Below are 21,363 nucleotides of genomic sequence, written 5' to 3' on the forward strand. Positions count from 1 at the left end.
AAAACCGCTGGGACCGCAGTGCAAGCAGGTAGAATTACTTTGAGGGAGTGAATGAAAGAGAAATAGTTCTTGGTGGATAAGTGCTTTATAAAACCCAGAAAACTACTGTTCTATTATAACATGGTAAAATCAGCGCCTCCAATGGCTGGCTATTTACTAAATGGCATCAACCCAAGGTTACACCGTCAATTGTTCTTTTTTTTAATCTCTGTGGGTTCTAGAATTATTATGAACCCATTATTTGTATGAAACATCTAGGTTGACACTGTGAATGACACCTTACACGTGATTTAGCTCATCTAATACTTCTTTGTCCATGAGACTTAGAGAAGCATTATAGCTATCTTAAATCAATTATAATGGAAATTGGATTTCGCTAAGTGCACATGGCATTTGAATCATTGTTGGTTTTAGAATCAAAGACAGTGGCTATTTGCTGTAGATTTATGTTTTATTTAAATCAATTAGGAAATAAATTATTTTATAACTGTGATTTTTGGTAATTGTTTTAGTAGGAGTTCTGTATGTTAACGTTTTAAGCGTATTTAGTATTGGATAGTTATGTTTGTATTTTTATGGATAAGAAGTCTAACAAACGTTGTTTTTAATAATAATAGTAATAACAATATACAGATGTTGACCTTTGGCAAATGCTTAGAAATGGACCTTTATCAATAAGAAGGTATCTTGCCTTCTTTTTTCTCTGGAACTGGTAGTCATGCACCGTGTTTTAAAATCATTGTTATTTCTGGGGTTGTTTTGTTTAAAGAAAGCAACTTTTTATCTGAAATGCTCGCTAACTCTGGGAACTCCGGTTTAAATACAATAACTCATTAGCTTTATTCACCTTTTGGATATGCTATGCTTTTCTCTGTTGGCATAATTCATCACATCTCAAAAACTTGCTGTTTTGTGGCTGCTCGTGTCTTTAAGGGTTTTTGAGATAAATGCATTGTGGTTATTTGGACAGAAATGCCCTTTGCAAGATATACAGACGTGTACCCCCACCCTGAATACTGGAGTGCATGTGTAACTGGTATCCTGTTTTTTGTTACAGTAAGCCATCACGCTGCACTATTAAGTTCATTAAGGCCTAGGCGTGTGCACGACAAAGTCAACCCTCTGTAGCAACTTGGGAGTATTGTTCATGTCTTAGGGTGTTGGTGTTCAACGGAAGTGGCAGTGTACCAGATTTTAAAGGATTCATCGTGATAGACGGAGCCATTTTTATCTAACTCGGAGGAGTGCAGCCTACTGGCTCACTCATGTAAAGTTCCTCTGGGATGTGACAACCTGACCTTTGCCCTTACATAGAATGGGTGTGTCGAGGGCATATGTGCATAGTGGGTGTATGGCATGGGTTTAAGCAAGACTCCATGTGAAGTGTGAGTATGGTTAGTGTTTCTAGTGGGATCCATTTTGGATGACACCCTGTTGCAACATAACGCAAAATGGAAGGTGAATGACGTGTGTTGCCTTCATTCTTGTGACTGCGGAGTGGAGAGTCCGGCACTGAAGTGAGGAAGGCTGGAGACTGGGCTACCCTTAGACATTCTATTAGGACTGAAAATCCACGAGGAACTTTTTGCACAGGATTGCTGCTAGGATTTTCTGAGCACTGCCATTTGGTAGATGATAATAGAGAGGGGGTGAAGGTGTAGTATTCTGTTGTTAAAGGTGAGGAAGTTTCTATGCAGCCTTTTTGGGTGAATGCCCCTTCAGGAAGGCAATGACAGCCAGGTGCAGCTTTGGCTACACTAGAGCCAGAAAATGACATGTGAAAGGGAACCACCCCAAACCTGTTTCACAGCCTTAGACAGTGGAACCACACCCCCTGTCCGGAAAATAAGTATAGAAATGGAACCCAAACTACCTCACTTTGTTCCAGTTACAAGTTCTTCTTGACCAAGGAAGGGAATGCACTACAGAGTATTCAAAGAGCTGCTGTGTGACCAGTGCCGGTGTCTGCCTGACAGCCTTCCTCCCAGCAGTGAGGGGGCAATCACCTGAAGTCTACACAGCTTCAAAGAGAAGCTGAGGGACTGCTTAGCACCATAGAAACCTGCATGCCTTCTCACAAAGGGGAGGATTATGCCTAGCCCTGCAGGAAGAGAGATTGTGCAGAAGGAGAAGCCCAGTCATGTACCCAGTGCGATAACACACAGAAGAAACAGAGTGGTCTGTGGGAGTGCACCTGGTGACAACCCAAGCTGAGAGAGGTCCACCCTGGCCTCCCGACGTGGGACATTGAGTGAACTGTGTGAAGTTGCGTCAAATTTAATCTTCGGTATGCCATCAAGCATCTCCTCTATGACCGGAGGGCCCTGCCTGCTGCCAAGCTGTATGCCTAGACGTCATCACCACTGCAGGTGAGGAATACACAGACAACCCAGAGGCTGAAACTACCAAGGAGAGACGACCGCTGATGCCAGCCCACTGACCATCACTCCACTGCTGCTGTACCTGATGACTTCCCTGACAGACCACAGGCTATATCTGCCAATGAGAGTTGACTGAGTCTGGCCGACTATGTCGTAACTCTGATATGAATTGAGAGGGGTGTTGCCTCATCAACCCTTATCCAGCTACTGAATAATTCTGCTGTATGACCACTGAGAGGGTCGGGCAACTTCTGCTGGACCAAGCAGTGCTTAACACAAGACTATGTCTGAGAGATTGTATCTTGCCTGAAAACTATGTAGAAAACCCGGCTAGTGTACCAGTAGAACTGTAGCAATTTACAATACTTAACATACTAACCTCCTTTGCATTGGGTCATTGCTAGAACTGCCATAATAGTGTACTTGCACCCGAGCCAGTTCTTGCCTAAGATTCCCAGCTTTACATAGACTGGTGTGGTAGGGCGGGGGTGGCTACAGCAGTTGTTTGATAGTCCCATAGTAGGGCAGGAATCCCTACCCACGATCAAAGCCCAGGGCAGGTGCATAGGATACATGCCCATAGCAATTTGAAGAACACAGTGAGATATCCCCATTACTGTGTGTAGTATTGCGTTTTGTGGTGTTCTTCAAGTTCATCAATTTTAAGTAGCTTTCCGATACTGGGGTTCAGAGATTGCTCTCCATAGTCCTATGCTACTGCAGGCCCACCGTATAGAGCGGTGAGGTTTCAACTCACTCCCCCGGATAGTTACTCTTCCGGCAGGGATGTAGACCAGCTTCTAGGTACTCGGGACAGGAGATCAGCTCTTGCACTAACGTGTAGATTACAGGCGATGTGCCCCTCACCTCTGGGAAGCTGACTGCCAAACAGACCGCAATTTCAGTTGCGCAGCAGTCCTCTCAGGACTATGTGCAGCACTTCCTTCCTTGGTCACAAGAACTTTGAAATGAAACATGCAGGTCTGTGGGTCCCACCTTTTTATACAGTCAAACCAGACAGGAGATGAACAAATGCTGTCTGCACTTTCAGAGCCGGTTTATGAGGCTTCTCTTTTCAAGTGTCCTTTTCAGCCTGCTCTCCAAACACCGCCTTTGTGTAGAGTGATGCTCCTCACAGCAGGGTAGTCCTCAGCCTGGAAAACCCACTGCAGAGGCACACTAAGATGAAAGATTTCTGCACTGGCTGTCATCAGCCACGCTTAACGGTGATAAGCAGAAAGTCAAAACTCTGGCCTCACCTAAGGGTTCGCTTTTTCTTTAACAGAGACTGCAGTCCCATTCTTAACCCCCATCTACCAAATTAGCAGTGCTCCAGGAAGACTAATCACCTGCTTGTTAGAAGGGGCGATCTCCAGGGGCCAGGTTATGCTCACCCGGGCACCCCAAGACCCACCTCTCCCACAGAACTTGCCGAGTCTTATCGTGAGGTCCTCACCGGGGAGAACTTCGGGTCTAGGATCGTACACACGGAGCTCACACCACACTACGAACAGACACCACACCAGTGGGTTTTAGTAACAAGATCTTTATATCAGCAAATAACGAAGGAAGCACTCTTATATACACAGTGGTCAAGGGACCACAAAATCTTAGAGGATTCGGGAAGGGGGAAGCGGGACAGTCTTTTAGTCTCTGGGACAGTACGAGGCGTGCCCTACGCCCGGCTCTCAATCCTCGAGCCGGGGGGTACGGGATGATGGTCGCACTGGCTGCTTCGCCCACGTCGAGTCGGCTCGGTCGTGATGGTGCTCTCGATGGTCCAGCCGGGCCAGAGTACTCCTCGAGCCGCGACGAGGTCAGCAGGGCTCGATCGGGAGAAGGTCGTGAGGAGCCGCGACAGCGTCAGCAGGGCTCGGATGGTCTTAAAGGTCGAGCCGCGACAACGTCAGCAGGGCTCCTAGGGTTACAGTTCAGCTTGAGCCGCGACAGCGTCAGCAGGGCTCCGATGGTCAAAGTTCAGCTTGAGCCGCGACAGCGTCAGCAGGGCTTCCGATGGTCAAAGTTCAGCTTGAGCCGCGACAGCGTCAGCAGGGCTCGGATGGTTCAGGATGAGTCTTCTTAGGGTCAGCCGCGATCAGATCAGCAGGGCTTCAGGTCCAAGATACAACTGCCCGCCAGATGTCGGGCGGGCCCAGTTATAGTCCTTCTGCTCTTTGGTCTCCGGACCCTCGCAGGCGGAGGTCTCAAGCCCTGGGGGCTGGTCGTTGGCGAGGTCCGGCGGTTGGCTCTTTGATCCTTAGAAAGATGGGTCCAGGAATTCCCAGACGCCCAGCAGGTCTGGAGCCCGCCCTCGGGGAGGCCAGAGGTGCGATCGAAACGGGGCCCCAGGGGAGGCCCGAAGGTGTGACGGAAACCAGTCTCTCAGGGGAGGCCGGAGGGGCCATCGAAACTCTCTGGCTTATCTCACTCGGGGAGTGCTTTACCCCCCAGCCCGGACTGGCGCGCCTTTGGAGTCTGGGTTTCGCTGGGGCCGGGGTCACACTAGGCCCAGGGAGACAGGGATGTCGGGAAGGGAAGATGGCGTCCGGGCCTTGTGGGGCAGGCCAGGTCTAGGCGCTCGGAGTCGGGAGCGGGACGGGGACATGCGGCCTGGTCGTGGACTTACGGGGGTTCGGGCTCATCGGGGGTGAGACGACCAGGCTGTTGGGTGTAGGCTATTCTTACGGGGACGCTGCGCAGGGGCTCAGGGTGCAGTCCTACGCTCACAGGGTGTGGAGGGACAGAGGCGAACCACGCCACGAGGCCGGGTCCAACACGCGTCCCCCCCAGCTGAAGGCGGGGAGAACTACCCATCCTCTTGGGGGTTCTCTTCGCTGAGGCGGAAGAACCTGGACAGGCCGTCTGCGTTGGCGTGGTCAGAGCCCGGCCGGTGCTCTACAGTGAAGTCCATCCCCTGGAGTGAGATGGACCAGCGCAGCAATTTGGGATTCTCCCCTCTCATCTGCATTAGCCACCGGAGGGGTCGGTGGTCGGTCTGGACCCGGAAGTGAGTACCGAACAGGTAGGGCCTCAGCTTCTTCAGGGCCCAAACCACCGCGAAGGCCTCCCGCTCGATGGTGCTCCACCTTTGCTCTCGAGGGAGTAGCCTCCGGCTAATGAATGCCACTGGTTGGTCCAGGCCGTTCTCGCTCACCTGGGACAGGACGGCTCCGATGCCATGCTCGGACGCGTCCGTCTGGACTACAAACTCTCGTGCGTAGTCGGGGGCTTGTAGGATGGGGGCAGTGCACATGGCGTCTTTTAAGGTTTCGAACGCCTCTTGGCAGGGGGGTGTCCAGCTGACTTTCTTCGGCTGGTTTTTGGAGGTTAACTCCGTGAGGGGAGCCACGATGCTGCCGTAATTCTTAATGAACCGGCGGTAGTACCCCGTGAGCCCTAGGAACGCCCGCACTTCCGTCTGGGTCGTGGGGGCCTCCCAGGCCACGATGGCATCGATCTTGGGCTGGAGGGGGGCTACGAGGCCGCTTCCGACCTGGTGCCCGAGGTAGATCACGGACCCTTGTCCGATCTGGCATTTGCTGGCCTTAACGGTGAGACCAGCCTGCCTCAGGGCAGTCAGCACCGCCCAGAGGTGCTGGAGGTGCTCGGGCCAGTGGGAACTGTAGACGGCGATATCGTCCAGATACGCCGCGCTGAACTCTTCCAACCCCGCCAGTACCTGGTTAACCAGCCTCTGGAAGGTGGCGGGGGCGTTCTTCACCCCGAAGGGCATCACCCGGAAATGGTAGTGACCATCCGGGGTGGAAAAAGCGGATCTTTCCTTGGCTCCCTCGGTGAGGGCGATCTGCCAGTATCCACTGGTCAGGTCGAACGTGCTTAGGAAGCGAGCCGCCCGAGGCGATCGATCAGCTCGTCGGCTCGGGGGATGGGGTGAGCATCGGTTCTGGTGACTGCGTTGAGCCCTCGGTAGTCAACGCAGAACCTCAGCTCGGGAGCGGCACCGGGGGCGGCTGCCTTCGGAACCAGGACCACGGGGCTAGCCCATGGGCTGTCAGAGGCTTCGACCACCCCGAGGGCTAACATCTTCGATACCTCGGCCTTGATGCAGGCCGGACTCGGTCAGGGACGCGGTAGGCTCTGTGCCGTACCGGAGGGCTGTCCCCGGTGTCCACGTCGTGGACGCACCAGCTGGTGACGCCGGGGGTGAGGGAGAAGAGGTCGGAGAACTGTCCCAACAGCTGGCGACAGTCCTCGCGCTGCTCGGGGGAGAGGGATGAGGAGAGACGCACTCCCTCTACGGAGCCATCTTTCTCTTTCACAGACAGGAGATCGGGGAGAGGCTCCGTTTCTTCTTCCTCCCCATCGTCCGTGGCGAGGAGCAAGCTCAACTCGGACCGGGCGAAGTGGGGCTTGAGGCGGTTCACGTGAAGGACCCGCAAGGGGTTCCTGGGGGACTCTACGTCGATGAGGTAGGTCACCTGACTTTTGCGTTCTACCACCTTGAAGGGCCCTGTCCACTTGTCTTGCAGGGCACAGGGCTCTACGGGGGCCATCACCCAGACCCGCTGTCCGGGCTGAAACTCGACCAGAGTGGCATTCTGGTCGTACCACCGTTTCATCTCTTCTTGACTGGCCTCGAGGTTGGCCTCGGCCAGTTCTCGGAACTTCCTCGTCTGGTTCCGGAGGGCTAGGATGTATCGAAACACATCGGGAGGGGGCTCGGGGGCCGCCGTCTCCCACCCTTCCTTGACCAGGGTGAGGGGCCCCCGGACGGGGTGCCCATAGAGCAGCTCAAAGGGGCTAAACCCCAGTGACTTCTGGGGGACTTCACGGTACGCAAAGAGGAGACAGGGGAGGAGGACGTCCCATTTACGCCTCAGGGGCTCTTCGAGACCCATGATCATCCCTTTGAGGGTCCGGTTGAAGCGTTCCACCAGACCGTTCCCCTGGGGGTGATAGGGGGTGGTGAACTTGTAGGTCACCCCACATTGCTGCCAGAGGGACTTCATGTATTTTGAGATGAAGTTCGTCCCTCGGTCGCTGACGACCTCTCGGGGGAATCCTACCCTCGAGAAGATCCCCATGAGGGCCCGCCCCACCACGGGGGCGGTCACCGTTCGGAGGGGAATGGCTTCGGGGTAGCGGGTGGCATGGTCCACCAAGACAAGGATAAAACGATGTCCCAGGGAGGTCCGGGGGTCAAGGGGACCCACAATGTCGATTCCCACCCTCTCAAAGGGGGTACTGACCACGGGGAAGGGTTGGAGGGGAGCCTTGCGCCTCCCGCCGCTCTTTCCGCTGGACTGACACGTGGGGCAGGACTTACAGTGGGCCTCCACATCGGAGCGCATGCCCGGCCAGTAGAAGTGAGTGACCAGGCGATGGTACGTTTTATCCTGTCCCAAGTGTCCCGCCAGGGGTACGTCATGGGCCAGGTTGAGGAGAAAACTGCGGAAGCGTAGGAGTACCACCAGCACCCGGCCCGACCCTAGCTCGGCGGACTTTTGCTCGCTATATAAGAGGACGTTTTCCCAATATACCAAGTGGGAGCCGGACTGGTCACCGGCGGCCTGGGCGGCGGCCTGCTGCCGCGGCCCGACCAAGGACGGACAGGAGGTCTGCTCTAGGCAGAATTCTTCCCGGGACGGTCCTCCTTCCTGGCGCCACTGGGCCAGCTCGGGCAGGTCGTCCGGGCACGGGGTCAGTTCGGCGCCAGGGCCGAGGGGACCTGTTTCGGGGGGGAAGCTCTCTTCGGGGAACAGCTCAGGGGTCTCAGACGGTTCAAGGACCTCGGGGTCCTCTGGGGTCGCTGGTGCCGCCTCTACGGTCGCCCCTTTGGGGGTGGCTCTCCGGGCGGTCATCGACCGGGTGCTCACACAGGCCCATTCGGGCAGGCCCACCATCTCCAGGTGGGTCCTTTTCTCAACCCGCTGCCAGGGGGAGCTCTCTAGATCGTTGCCGAGCAGGCAGTCCACAGGCATGTCGGAGCGGACCGCCACTCGTAACTCTCCAGAGACGCCTCCCCATTCGAACGGGACTTGCGCAATCCGGCAGGTGCGGACGGAGTTATCAGCTGCGATCACCCTGCAGGAGATGTGGGGAACGATCTGGGCTTCGGTGACTAGGTGCCGTTTGACGGCGGTTATACTGGCCCCAGTGTCTCGGAGCGCCCCTATGTGATGGCCATTGACAGTCACCTGCTGTCGGTACTTCTCTGTATTGTCGGGTAGGGGAGCTCCTGGGACCATTTCCCTATTACCCAGGGAGACTAACATCATCGCTGCGGGGTCAGTTCCCTCGAACTCCTCTACTCCCTCCTCTTCTTCTAAGGCTACTGAGGTGATGTGGCGCGCTGGGGGCCCTGCAGCGGCAGGCTTCTTGAACAACGGGCATCGGGGGTCATTGGCATAATGCCCTGGCTGCTGACAATGGAAGCAGGCTTGGCTGACTCGGGGCCCTGGTTTGTCTGGGGGAAACCCTGCGCGCGCTGCGGTAGGCGAGGAGCTGGGCTGGTTTCTAGGGGGACTGCGCGGGGCTCCTCCCTGGGACCCTCTCTGTCTATTCTGGTTCCCCCCTCCCCGCTGGCGGGAAGATCCCTGTTCATTTCGGCCAGAGTCTCCCCCGGGCCCCCGGGGGACTCTGGTGCTCACCCAGCGATCGGCCTCGACAGCCAGCTTCCGGGGGTCAGCCAGCTTGCTGTCCAGGAGGTGCTGTCGGAGCTCCACAAAGCAGTTCAGAGACAAATGTTCGTAGGCAATGAGGTCAATGAGCCCCTCGAAGGTGGATACTTTGCTGCCCCTGATCCACCCTTCTAGGGCTCGAGTGTAGAAGTTGACGTATTCCACCCATGTGGTGTCGGGGATCTTCTTGCAGTCTCTAAAGCGTTGACGGTACATTTCTGGGGTAAGCCCGTACCGGGTGAGGAGGGCGTCCTTCATGTGGCTGTAGGAGGTCTGTTCGGCAGACGGTAGGTCGAGCAGGGTGTCTCTCCCCTCGCTCAGGAATCGCCCCCACAGCCCGGCTCCCCAATCTTTCTGCGGAACTCGGTGCGAGGTCATGGCGACCTCGTAGGCCTTGAACCATTGCTGGATGTCATCGTTTTTATAATATTCCTTGACCACATCCTTGGGGATGTGGACTTTGGGTTCCACCGGGGGAACAGACTCTCGGGTCGCTGTTGTTTTGTTGTTTTCGTTCCGTGCCTTTAGTTCTATTTCCAGCACGCTGCGCTCGTGCTCCAGTTGGAGCTTCTTTCCGTCATGCTCTCCCTGGAGCTTCTTCTCTTCTAGTTCTCCTTGCAGCCGCAGCTGCTCGATGGCTAGCTTCTTCTCGGCCAGCTTGAGTTCTCCTTCCATCTTCAAACGGGCTAGTTCTAGCTCGTGGTTCCGGTCGCGTTCTCGGTCGGTCATCTCTTCGAGAGACAGACCTCTCTCCGTGCTGCGAGTCCGCGTCGGGGACTCGGTTCTTTCTCGCTCTGGGGCGTGGGTTTCGATCAGGGGAGCTCCCCCTCCATCGGCTTCTATGGGTGCTGGAGGTTGGGCTCCGGACTCCACCCAGGCGGTCAGAGCTTGTTGGAAGTCCTCTTTGGTGTTTAATCCCGTTGACGGGATATGGAGATCCTTGCAGAATTGCTTGAGCTCACGGTGCGAATAGTCCTTCAGACGTTCCATCTGGAAGGTGGTCCCGTCGTTTGTGAGGCTCATGGTTGTTCTTCGTTCGGGTAGTGTGTCAGTGCTGTACGATCCCTAGACGTGGGTTCTTATCGCGACGCTGCCACCAATGTTAGAAGGGGCAATCTCCAGGGGCCAGGTTATGCTCACCCGGGCACCCCAAGACCCACCTCTCCCACAGAACTTGCCGAGTCTTATCGTGAGGTCTTCACCGGGGAGGACTTCGGGTCTAGGATCGTACACACGGAGCTCACACCACACTACGAACAGACACCACACCAGTGGGTTTTAGTAACAAGATCTTTATATCAGCAAATAACGAAGGAAGCACTCTTATATACACAGTGGTCAAGGGACCACAAAATCTTAGAGGATTCGGGAAGGGGGAAGCGGGACAGTCTTTTAGTCTCTGGGACAGTACGAGGCGTGCCCTACGCCCGGCTCTCAATCCTCGAGCCGGGGGGTACGGGATGATGGTCGCACTGGCTGCTTCGCCCACGTCGAGTCGGCTCGGTCGTGATGGTGCTCTCGATGGTCCAGCCGGGCCAGAGTACTCCTCGAGCCGCGACGAGGTCAGCAGGGCTCGATCGGGAGAAGGTCGTGAGGAGCCGCGACAGCGTCAGCAGGGCTCGGATGGTCTTAAAGGTCGAGCCGCGACAACGTCAGCAGGGCTCCTAGGGTTACAGTTCAGCTTGAGCCGCGACAGCGTCAGCAGGGCTCCGATGGTCAAAGTTCAGCTTGAGCCGCGACAGCGTCAGCAGGGCTTCCGATGGTCAAAGTTCAGCTTGAGCCGCGACAGCGTCAGCAGGGCTCGGATGGTTCAGGATGAGTCTTCTTAGGGTCAGCCGCGATCAGATCAGCAGGGCTTCAGGTCCAAGATACAACTGCCCGCCAGATGTCGGGCGGGCCCAGTTATAGTCCTTCTGCTCTTTGATCTCCGGACCCTCGCAGGCGGAGGTCTCAAGCCCTGGGGGCTGGTCGTTGGCGAGGTCCGGCGGTTGGCTCTTTGATCCTTAGAAAGATGGGTCCAGGAATTCCCAGACGCCCAGCAGGTCTGGAGCCCGCCCTCGGGGAGGCCAGAGGTGCGATCGAAACGGGGCCCCAGGGGAGGCCCGAAGGTGTGACGGAAACCAGTCTCTCAGGGGAGGCCGGAGGGGCCATCGAAACTCTCTGGCTTATCTCACTCGGGGAGTGCTTTACCCCCCAGCCCGGACTGGCGCGCCTTTGGAGTCTGGGTTTCGCTGGGGCCGGGGTCACACTAGGCCCAGGGAGACAGGGATGTCGGGAAGGGAAGATGGCGTCCGGGCCTTGTGGGGCAGGCCAGGTCTAGGCGCTCGGAGTCGGGAGCGGGACGGGGACATGCGGCCTGGTCGTGGACTTACGGGGGTTCGGGCTCATCGGGGGTGAGACGACCAGGCTGTTGGGTGTAGGCTATTCTTACGGGGACGCTGCGCAGGGGCTCAGGGTGCAGTCCTACGCTCACAGGGTGTGGAGGGACAGAGGCGAACCACGCCACGAGGCCGGGTCCAACACTGCTCCTCCCACCAAAAGATCTAATAACATTTCTAAAGGAGCCATGTCTCCTTGCTCCCCACTTCAGTGTCCCGGTCTCCTCCCTGTAGCTTAGTGAATGTCAGCAATATACTCACACTGTCTGAGAAAACAACCTAACCTCCACCTTGTTCACAAAGCCAGTCCAGGGGTATCCAGAATGGATGCCACAGGCCTCCATTACTCTGGTTCACTCATAGACTCAATTCATGTACATAGCAGATCACAAAGATACATGATGTACACTTGGTATGTTAGCGCTGGGATCTGGGTAAGTGGATAGGAGCGGAACCTTTACATTATTGGGCCGGAAGGCCTCCCGCCCTGTGACACAGATGGAAAGGTTTGGTCACAGCGAATTATTCGCAAAATACGATATGCTGCTACCACTACTACTCTATGTACTAAACCCACAACAGGGACAGTAGTCTCCAGTTTGAATGATAAGGGTGTACTTGTTTCGGCCCTCCAGGCCACTGGAACGGGTCCAGGCACTCACTCATGTCAAGGGACTGGCCTAGGACTCTGTGTACTCACTAGAGTAGTGTGAAGTTTGGAGAAAAAATAAACAAAGCAGGAAACCAAATACACACGCAGTTGGGCACTCGGGGCAGGGAAATATTATTGTACATAATGCAGGGGACTTTCCTGTCCTAACAGTGATTCTGGCACAATTTCTAGATAATGTGCTAATATGACATAATTGATCGTCTTGACAACATTACCCAACCAAAATCCAAATATATTTGATATTGTTGTACTCCCCACATATAGGACAACATTTACTTGGCTTGTGTTTTGGGATTTAGGTTTGTTTAATTGAGAAATGCCACCAAGTTTTGAGCACATTTGTTGGAAAAGAATTAAATATCTCTGCGTTTTTCATTGTATCTTCAGACCGCAGTGAGCTATTGATGGGTAGCTTGCACCAATACATAGGCTTGAATGTGCCCAAAAGTATAGTTTTTATGGGTGCACAAAGAGGCCAAAGATGTACATGATTTAAACAACCTAACGCCAAAAATGCATTTGCACTGAATGCACAAAGGAGACAAGCCTGTGATTTTGTGACGGTGATTAAAGGGTGTGTGTTGTCGAGTCCTCTGCTTTGTATCAACCAGGTCTACAGCCAGGAGCGTATGTTTTGGGGTGTATTGATCTTGGTAATGGTACAAATGTAAACAGGATTTTGAGGAAGGTAAGAGTGGAATCTCCCAACAGGAGTTTGTTTAAAATGTCCTTCTTTTGGGAGATTTAGATTGTTATTTTTTTAACTATTGAAATGTTACCAATATATATTTAGAAAATATAGTAGGACATTTTGTATTTTAAAGCATAACAGGCAAAAAACTTTCGTGAAGAAAGGATAGAATTTTACAAGTGGGGGTTAGGGGCTCCCCGCAGAAATAGATGTGAAATGTGTGGCAAAACTGTTTCAAAGAGCCAGTTTGTGAATGTGATGGTCAGGGCAACACCCCTGCCACTGATAGGTAGTGGTCTAGTTGCACTGTTTTAAACACTTGTGGCAGTGGGAGGCACGTGTATTGGTGGCATTTAATAAGGCATGTGCTACCCAGCCACAACTGATAGGGTAAAGGAGGAGGGCATTTGCCTTTAAGCAATGATAATGTTGGAATGCGGGTGGTACCTCTTTGTACTTAATGTGCACCTCTTGCTTGAGAGCCACTAAAGTAATTAATATGCTTTTCAGCTGGGACACTTGGCTGTTCAAATGCATGTTTTATTGGTAATTGTATTGTTTCATAGAAATCTACTTTTTTCTGATAAGCACTGAGTTGCCATCTATAAAGGAATTTCCATATTTGTAATGTCTGCATTAGCCCTCCAACCATCCTTACGATATTTGCAGAGCTTGCATTTTCTGCAGCTAAAATTACTGTTGGATAAGACTGCTGGCGACATTCTCAGAGTGTGATACGGCACATCTGAGAATAGATTTCTCATGCATGATCTGATATGTTCTGCTAAACTTGACACATATGAGGATTTCTTTCCAGTTTCATCAGATTATTTAAAGGTTTCTTGCAAAGCAATAATTTATTTTTTGAGATATCATCCTAACAGCCTGAGCTGCCTTACCAGGTTCGAGCTCCGGCATTGGCTCAGCATCCTGTGATAATAGGCAAATAACCTAATCTCAGCCTTTTTTTAAATACCCTCTTGAAAGAATCTCAACCCTTTTTAAAGCCTAAATTTAGCAAGGCTCCATTGACTTCTATTTTAGGACTAGGTGCATTTACTATTCCAACTTCATTACTAGCATATTTGTGTGGCGAGTACTTTATGTTTTTGCAACTTCAGAATCAAATGCGACCCAAATGTAGATACCATAAACCCTATGGAAAAGTGCAAATGTAACCTGTTTACCTATCCGAGCCTGGGACTCTGGCAGACTGTAACCCACAAACATCCCAATCATTACTTTAGAATGATGCGTTCAGGGTAGCTATCAGTCCTGAGGCTAAAGGATTATGTGTAGTATTATAAATTTCCTAAGCTCCTTTCACCCTCCATAAACACACACAAGAAACGTACTCCATATATTTAGAGGGTCTTATTAAAAACTAATGCCCTCATCTGCGGCAGTTTATATGCATAGATGTAACTATAAAATTGAACATTGGCAATGAAAGTAGTTAAAATACAAAATATTAAAAAGAATTGCAACATTGTTGATGGTATTCACTAAATTAATGCATTGAATGACAAAACATTCATTCATAACTGTAGGATGCGTATTTGACCTTAAATAATGCTAGGACACGTGTTGTGTGATAGAGCTTCTTTATTCCCCGGAGCGCCGGCAATACGTGACTGTCTTCGGACCCGGCCGGCGCCAATTAAAATGGCCGCCTTCCGGTTCCTGCCTCGGAGCTTCCGGTTCCGGTCCTAAACAAACAACTAGACCAATACCACATATCTCCCTCTTTTATGCATTTGCAATAACAACAAAATGAACACTCTTACTTATAGTCCATATCGAAGTCCTGAAATCTCTTGGGTGCTCTCACGATTCTTCCTGCTCTTGTTCTCACCCTTCCATCGACCTGCTCACCCTCCGGTGCGCGAAGCCTGGAGAATTCTCTCCTGGTCTCAGTCCTCTCGCATAATCCTTCTTGTCTCACCTCCTCGCTTCCTTTCCTGCCTATGAACTCTCCAATGCCACTCTCGACGTTGATCCCCTCACGTTCTCCCTCTTGCTTCTCCACTTGCTGCATACCATTTTCAACCTGCTCTTGTCTTTCTCCTCTACCTTCCTCTTCCACAGTCTCGACGTTCCTTTCCTCACTTTCGTCCACTTCATTCCTCCACTTCAGGATTTTGCTGCACTTCGCCATTCTATCCTGCGACCATATTTTGCCATCGCTAAGTAATGCCGATCTGGTGTTTGGCTCCAAAACTTACAGGGGCGGTGTGAACTTGCTCTCCCCCTTTCTTCTCAGGGTGGCTACCTTCACTCTCACCCAATCACCCTTCTCCAGTGACACTCCTTGTACATTCCGCCTCTTGTTGAAATGTTCAGTGTATGTCTCTTGCGCCCTTTCCAAGTTCCTTCTTACTACAGCTGGTGACCACTTACTCTGTACTACCATCTGCCTCCACGCGATATTGTCCTTGGTGAACGGCTCTCTGCCTCTCAGTATTTTAAAGGGGCTGTAGCCCGTGCTTCCTGGAGTGATGCGGTAGGCCCACAGCATCTTGGGCAACTCCTTCTCCCAATCCTGCCCATCATTTATGGCCGCTTGGATTGTCCCCATGATCACTCTATTAAAACGTTCCACTTGCCCATTTCCTGCGGGGTGGTATATGGGAGTGTGCTTGACCTCTATCCCATTTCTGGCTGTGTAGGCTTCCCATTTGGTGGATACGAACTGTGGACCATTGTCACACGTTATGACCTTGGGGATGCCCTCCTTTGTGAATACTGTGTTAAAGAATGATATGATCGCTTCAGTGTCTACTGTGTTCGTCACCTCCACCTCTGGCCACTTGGAGTACCTGTCAATCATGACAATGACGTATTCCTGTATACCTTCCCTGTTCAGGATGGGTCCTAAGATGTCAATAGACACCATCTCCCACGGTCCTCCCGGCAAGGGAAACTTCCCTAACTGTGGCCTTAACATGGTCTGGGACTTGTCCGCTTTGGAGCATGAGTCACATTGTCTGACGTATCTTTCCACCTGTGTGTCGATAGCAGGCCACCAGTACGCTTGTCTGGCTAAGGCTTTGGTCTTTGTGATCCCCTTCTGTCCTTCATGTAACAGTGCCATCAGGTGTTCGATGAGTCCCTGCGGGGGAATGATTTTGTCGCCTCTTAGCAGGTACATGGGATCTTCACCCAGTGACAGTTCATCTCTCACCTCCCAATACCTCCTCAATGTCTCTCTCAGGTGTCTCTTCTCTGGCCAGCCATGCATGACATATCCTTTGATCACTTCCAACTCTTCATCCTGCAAGTAGGCCTCCGCCCACTCTTGCGCGCTGATCACCTTCACCATGTCCTGTATCGTCGCTACTACATAGCCATCCCATCCTGGTGCTCCCTACTCGTGCAGTCCCTCCATGGCTGCCGCTCTACTCAGGAAATCAGCCACTTTGTTTTGGGGGCCCGGTATGTACTCCACCTCGTACACGAAGTCCAAGAGCCTTAGTGTCATTTTGGCTATTCTTGGTGTTGCATGCGCATGCCCGTTGGATGTTAAGACCTTTATCAGGGGTTTATGGTCGGTGCGGACCAGAAATTTGGCACCCCACAGGTACTGCCTGAAGCGTTCCATCGCCCATACCACCGCCAGCATCTCCTTCTCGATGACGCTGAATCGCTCTTCCGTGGGTGCCAAGGCTCTAGATGCGAAACAGATCGTGGATATCTCCCCATTGTCGTTTCGTTGCGTCAACACTGCTCCTAGGCCCTTATCACTTGCATCGGTGGTTAGTATGGATTCCGCCGCTGTGTCGAATCCCTTGAGTGGAATGGCTCTACTCATTTCTTGTTTAAAAGCCTCGAACTCCTCCTGTTCGTCCTTGCTCCACTTGAATCCATTTTTCTCTTTCAGCAGTTGGCGTAGACAATGCGTCTTGGTGGCGAAATTGGGGATGAACTTACTATAAAATTCGGCCATGCCCAAGAATGACCGTACATGTTCCTTCTTTTCCGGGGAAGGGGCGTTTTGTATTGCTTCCATGTTGGTCCTTTTCGGTTCTATTCCCTTCTCGCTGACTTCATGGCCCAGGTAGGTAACTGATGACACTCCGAATTTACATTTTGACCATTCTGCGGTGAGCCCACTTTCTTGCAACGTGAGTAGTACCACATGTAGTTTTTCGTTGTGTTCTCCTTTAGACTTCTCCATCACTAGGATGTCATCTTGAAAAAACTGGACTCCTTCCACCTTGCGAAAGAGTTTGTGCATCAGGTTCTGAAATACAGCAGGCGCCGAGGCCAAACCAAAGGGCATTCTGACGAACTTGTAACACCCGAACGGCGTTATGAAGGAGGTAAGGTGGCTGCTGGAGGGGTGTACTTTGACTTCATGATAGGCGGATGATAGGTCAATCGTCGAGAACCACTTGGCTCCCTTGGTTTTGGCAAGCATTTCACTTATGCGGGGAAGCGGGAATTTGTCGATGAGGATGTTTTTATTCAGTTCTCTGAGGTCTATACACGACCTCACCTTCCCATTTGTCTTCTGGGCAACCACCAAGGGTGACAACCACTCGGCGCTCTCTATGGCCTGGATCACACCGCTTTTTTCTAATTGGTCGAGTTCCTCCTGTACTGCTTCTCTGCAGCGAAAGGGTATGTTTCGGACCTTGTGGATGACAGGTTTCGCCCCTTCTTTCAGCCTTATGACATGTTTGAACTTGGTCAACTCACCGATCTGTCCGCAAAACACCTCCGGGTATTCTCTCCGCCAGGCTTCCTCTTCATGTTCCTCCTTCATCTCCATTAGCAACACCTTCTCAATGCCTCCTGGATTCAGCATGATCCCCAAAGCCCCTTGGTCTCTCCAGCTGAGTACCGAGGGTCCATTCTCCGCCACGTAGAGTTTGCAGTTGGCTTGTCGTCCCTTGAATTCGAAAAGCAGCGGGCAGTATCCCAACATGGGTATCCTCTGCCTGGTGTACGTGACTGGTCTCACGTCCATGGGACGTAGCTCTTCCTTCACCTTTGACCTGAAGCAGTCTTCCCATATCTGTCGTTGGACGATCGTTATGGGGGCTCCGGAGTCCGCTATCATTTCGACTGGTACTCCTCCAATGTGCATGCTGAGCTTGGGCTTGTCTGATTCCTTGCCACCGACTTCCAGAACTTGGGCGTCGATGTAGAGGAGTTCCTCACTGTCTTCCTCTTCTGTTTGTGTCTCCTCCTCTTCCCGCTGTCCTTGGTCAATGTATTTGACCGTGGTTCCTTTGGGCTTCCGACGGCACACCTTCTCATAATGCCCAAACACTCCACAGAAGGCGCACTTGGCTCTGAATGCCGGACATGCTTTGTCGTTGCCCAGATGCGAACTCGGTCTCCCCCCCTCTTCCTGCTTTCGGGGTCGCTCGACTCTGCTGCTGGTTCTTCCTGGAGTCTTGAGGCCTGGGGATGTCCCGATGTCTAGGATTATCTCCTTTGTTCTGTAGCATGACTCGACATACTGTCGGGTTGCTGCCCCCTTCTTTCCGGGCTGCTCGTGCGCATCTTTTGGACATCTCCGCCTTCTTTACCAGGGCCCACACCTCCTTGAGCGGGGCATCACCATTCACCCAGAGTTTTTCCTGGACGTGTGTGCTTGTCGTGTGCATTATAATTTGATCTCTCACCAGGTCGTCGTTGAGGACGCCAAATTTGCACGTGAGTGCTAGTTTCTGCAAGGCTGCCACATATTCGTCGACTGTCTCTCCGCTCTCCTGTTTCCTCTGGAAAAAATTGTACCTGTCGATGGCTACACAGACCACCGGTCTGTAATGCGCATCAAGCTCTTCCATGGCGTGTTTAAACACTTCTGTGTCGTTGGCATCTCTCGGTTCCTTGACGATGGTGTCCAACACCCTCAGGCCCTCCGGACCCAGATTGTGTAACAATATTTTCCTTCTCCTCTGTTCCGTGTACGCCACTTCACTTTCTTCTTCTAATGCTTCTAAGTAGTTCTTGAAATACCGCTTCCAATCCTCCCACGGCATAGAAGGCTCGCCTCTTTTGGGAAGGAAGGGCACCATGTGGGCGATGGTAGCAGACGGAGTCTCCATTTTGCCTACTCCCCTCTGGCCTGCTTGGGCGGGAACCGCGTCGTTGGGGGGGCTGCCTGGAGCTTGCCTGGAATCAGCGTCTTCTTCGCTTCCTTCTCTGCTTCGTACGCCACCCGAGGCCCCTTCTGCGGAGATCTCCGTTTGCTGTCTGCCCCTTTCCACTCCGCGTGGCCCCTCACCTCGTGTCTGCGATTCCGCCAGCGTGTCTTGGTTTTGAGGGTGCACTGGAGTCAGGATGTGCTCCCCTCCGCCCCTGCCGCCAACGAGGGGTTTGCCACTATGCCCTCAGTTGCGGGGTAGGGCTGCCGCGTCTCGTGTCCTCTGCCGCGCTCCGGGAATATCTGGCACACGTTGGGCGGTGTGCACCTTTAGTTCAGCACCTTTTTCCGTGTGTTCGTGCGTGTCCACGTGCTCTCCTCGCACATTCACCATGCAGGTCAGCGTAGCACTGCTAGCTTGTGACTTCGTCTGAGCGCTTTTTCCCTTTTTTTTTCCTGCTTTCTAGTCCTGGTCCCGCCTTGTCGCCATTGTAGGATGCGTATTTCACCTTAAATAATGCTAGGACACGTGTTGTGTGATAGAGCTTCTTTATTCCCCGGAGCGCCGGGAATACGTGACTGTCTTCGGACCCGGCCGGCGCCAATTAAAATGGCCGCCTTCCGGTTCCTGCCTCGGAGCTTCCGGTTCCGGTCCTAAACAAACAACTTGACCGATACCACAATAACCAACCTCTCCCTTCTCGGTTCTAGCTTATCCCTGGTAACATGCCCAAATACGGTTCTTAGCTGGCCTCTAACCTGCAAACCTTTGCTACATAACACAATTGTTTGAATACGTGTCTGTTCTCTGAAAAGGTTTCAGTCTGTCTCCGTTATGAACATTTCCGAACTGGAAAGTGTAAAGCAAATGGAAGGCTTGGCTCAGAGGAGCTGATGGCCTTTGCTGAAGATGGCTGCAGTCCACAGTTCCTAGGAATGTCCGTCTGTACTAGACTAAAATACAATTTTCTCTTTATCATGAAGAGAGGTGAATGTTGTAAAGTTCAAGAATTAGCTCATGATTTCAGTTGTACATTACTGAAATACACCACACATTATAACTCCTATTAATACATCTGCATGAGGAATTAATGCACTTTCAATCTGTGATAAAGCAAACCGTTTATGTAGGATGTGCGTAATTAAGACTATATGAAGCACATGTTTATAAAGGATAAATGTGCACTGAAGTACATGAATATATAAAATGCAATGGGGTGCATAAGTAGAAAAGGCTCAGCACACGTCAGCGTGATAGTGCAGCTGGAATGTTTTTATGGGGAATATTTATGTATGATCAAGAATTCGATAGACTACGGTTTGGAGTCTTTTTGTAAAAGAAGTGTTTGCAGTCTACAGGCTTTATTTATGGTTCAATGGCGGCCCACAAGCGCCCAGTGTGGTGGGAGGCAAAGGCCTCTGACTGCCCCCGGCTGTGAGCTGCCCTCAAAGTTAGAGAGACTCACTGCTTGGCAGCAATCTCTCTCTCTCCCTTTCTTTTGCTCTCTCTCTCTCTCTTTCTCTCTTTCTCTCTCTCTCGCTCTCTCTTTCTCTCTCTCCCTTTCTCTCTCTACCTTTCTCTCGCTCTCTCGTTCTCTCTCTCTCGCTTTCTCTTTCTCTCTTTTTTTTTTTGCGGCAGAAGAAGCCCCGTCATCACAACATACCTGCCAGTCATTCCTCATTCATAGAAATGACAGTAGGCCTCGCTCTCCAGCCTTAAATACATATTTCCATTGTCGTTCCCAGGGTGGCCTCGTTCTCTTAGTGAAGTCTACCTATTCTGAATATACTAGACTTTTAATACTACGTATCTCTGCCCGTTTGAATATGTGGTGTGTTTTCTAAATGTAGGTAATTTCCTTTGTGGTGAGCACCCAGAAGGCTCTGGGAGGCAAGTGGTGCTATATAAATGAATCCTTTCATGCGAGGTCAAAGGAACAGGACAGGTGTATTATTCCGCTTGAAAGCATAAAGCTCACACTATGTGTGAAGATATTAGCGTAGCTGGTCATAGTTGGAGCCGGTACCATGACTTTACATTAAATATTCACCCTCTGCTCTAAAATTCAAGCGCCATCTTGGAATGGGCCTCTCCTCCAAAGGCTGCTGGTTGCTCCTGGCTAGTGCTTGTGCATAATACATCCTCATCCATTGTCACCAGGGGGGGGGGAGCCATTCTCCAGAGGCAGCTCATCTATTCTTAATAAGACACTCAGTGCATCTCTGATCTATGGCTGTAATTAAACACGGAATCCCCCAGACATCGGGCTGGATATGCGGACACTCTTATTTCTAAACACTCAAGTGTACATAAAACATGCAACCCACACTGGTGACCTCATCATTGTGGGAGGACGGAGTGAGACGAAGATCTGGGGGTGTCATCCGAAATGACACCACTTTCCACTCACACGGGTAACTGGTTGGGCAACACTACTATAGTTATATCACTGGTACTTCTGATATGTCTCGCTGTTAATTTGCGTGACCATCCTTTTA

General features: G+C 51.9%; 1 protein-coding gene across 1 annotated transcript in view; it reads left to right on the forward strand.

Moving 5' to 3' along the window:
* The window catches only part of LOC144785872 (cyclin-dependent kinase 20), a 130,466-nt gene that overhangs the window by 9,904 nt on the left and 99,199 nt on the right, over positions 1 to 21,363 (forward strand). The window lies entirely within an intron of this gene.

The sequence above is a fragment of the Lissotriton helveticus genome, chromosome 10 (assembly GCF_964261635.1).
Source record: "Lissotriton helveticus chromosome 10, aLisHel1.1, whole genome shotgun sequence".
Taxonomy (NCBI): domain Eukaryota; kingdom Metazoa; phylum Chordata; class Amphibia; order Caudata; family Salamandridae; genus Lissotriton; species Lissotriton helveticus.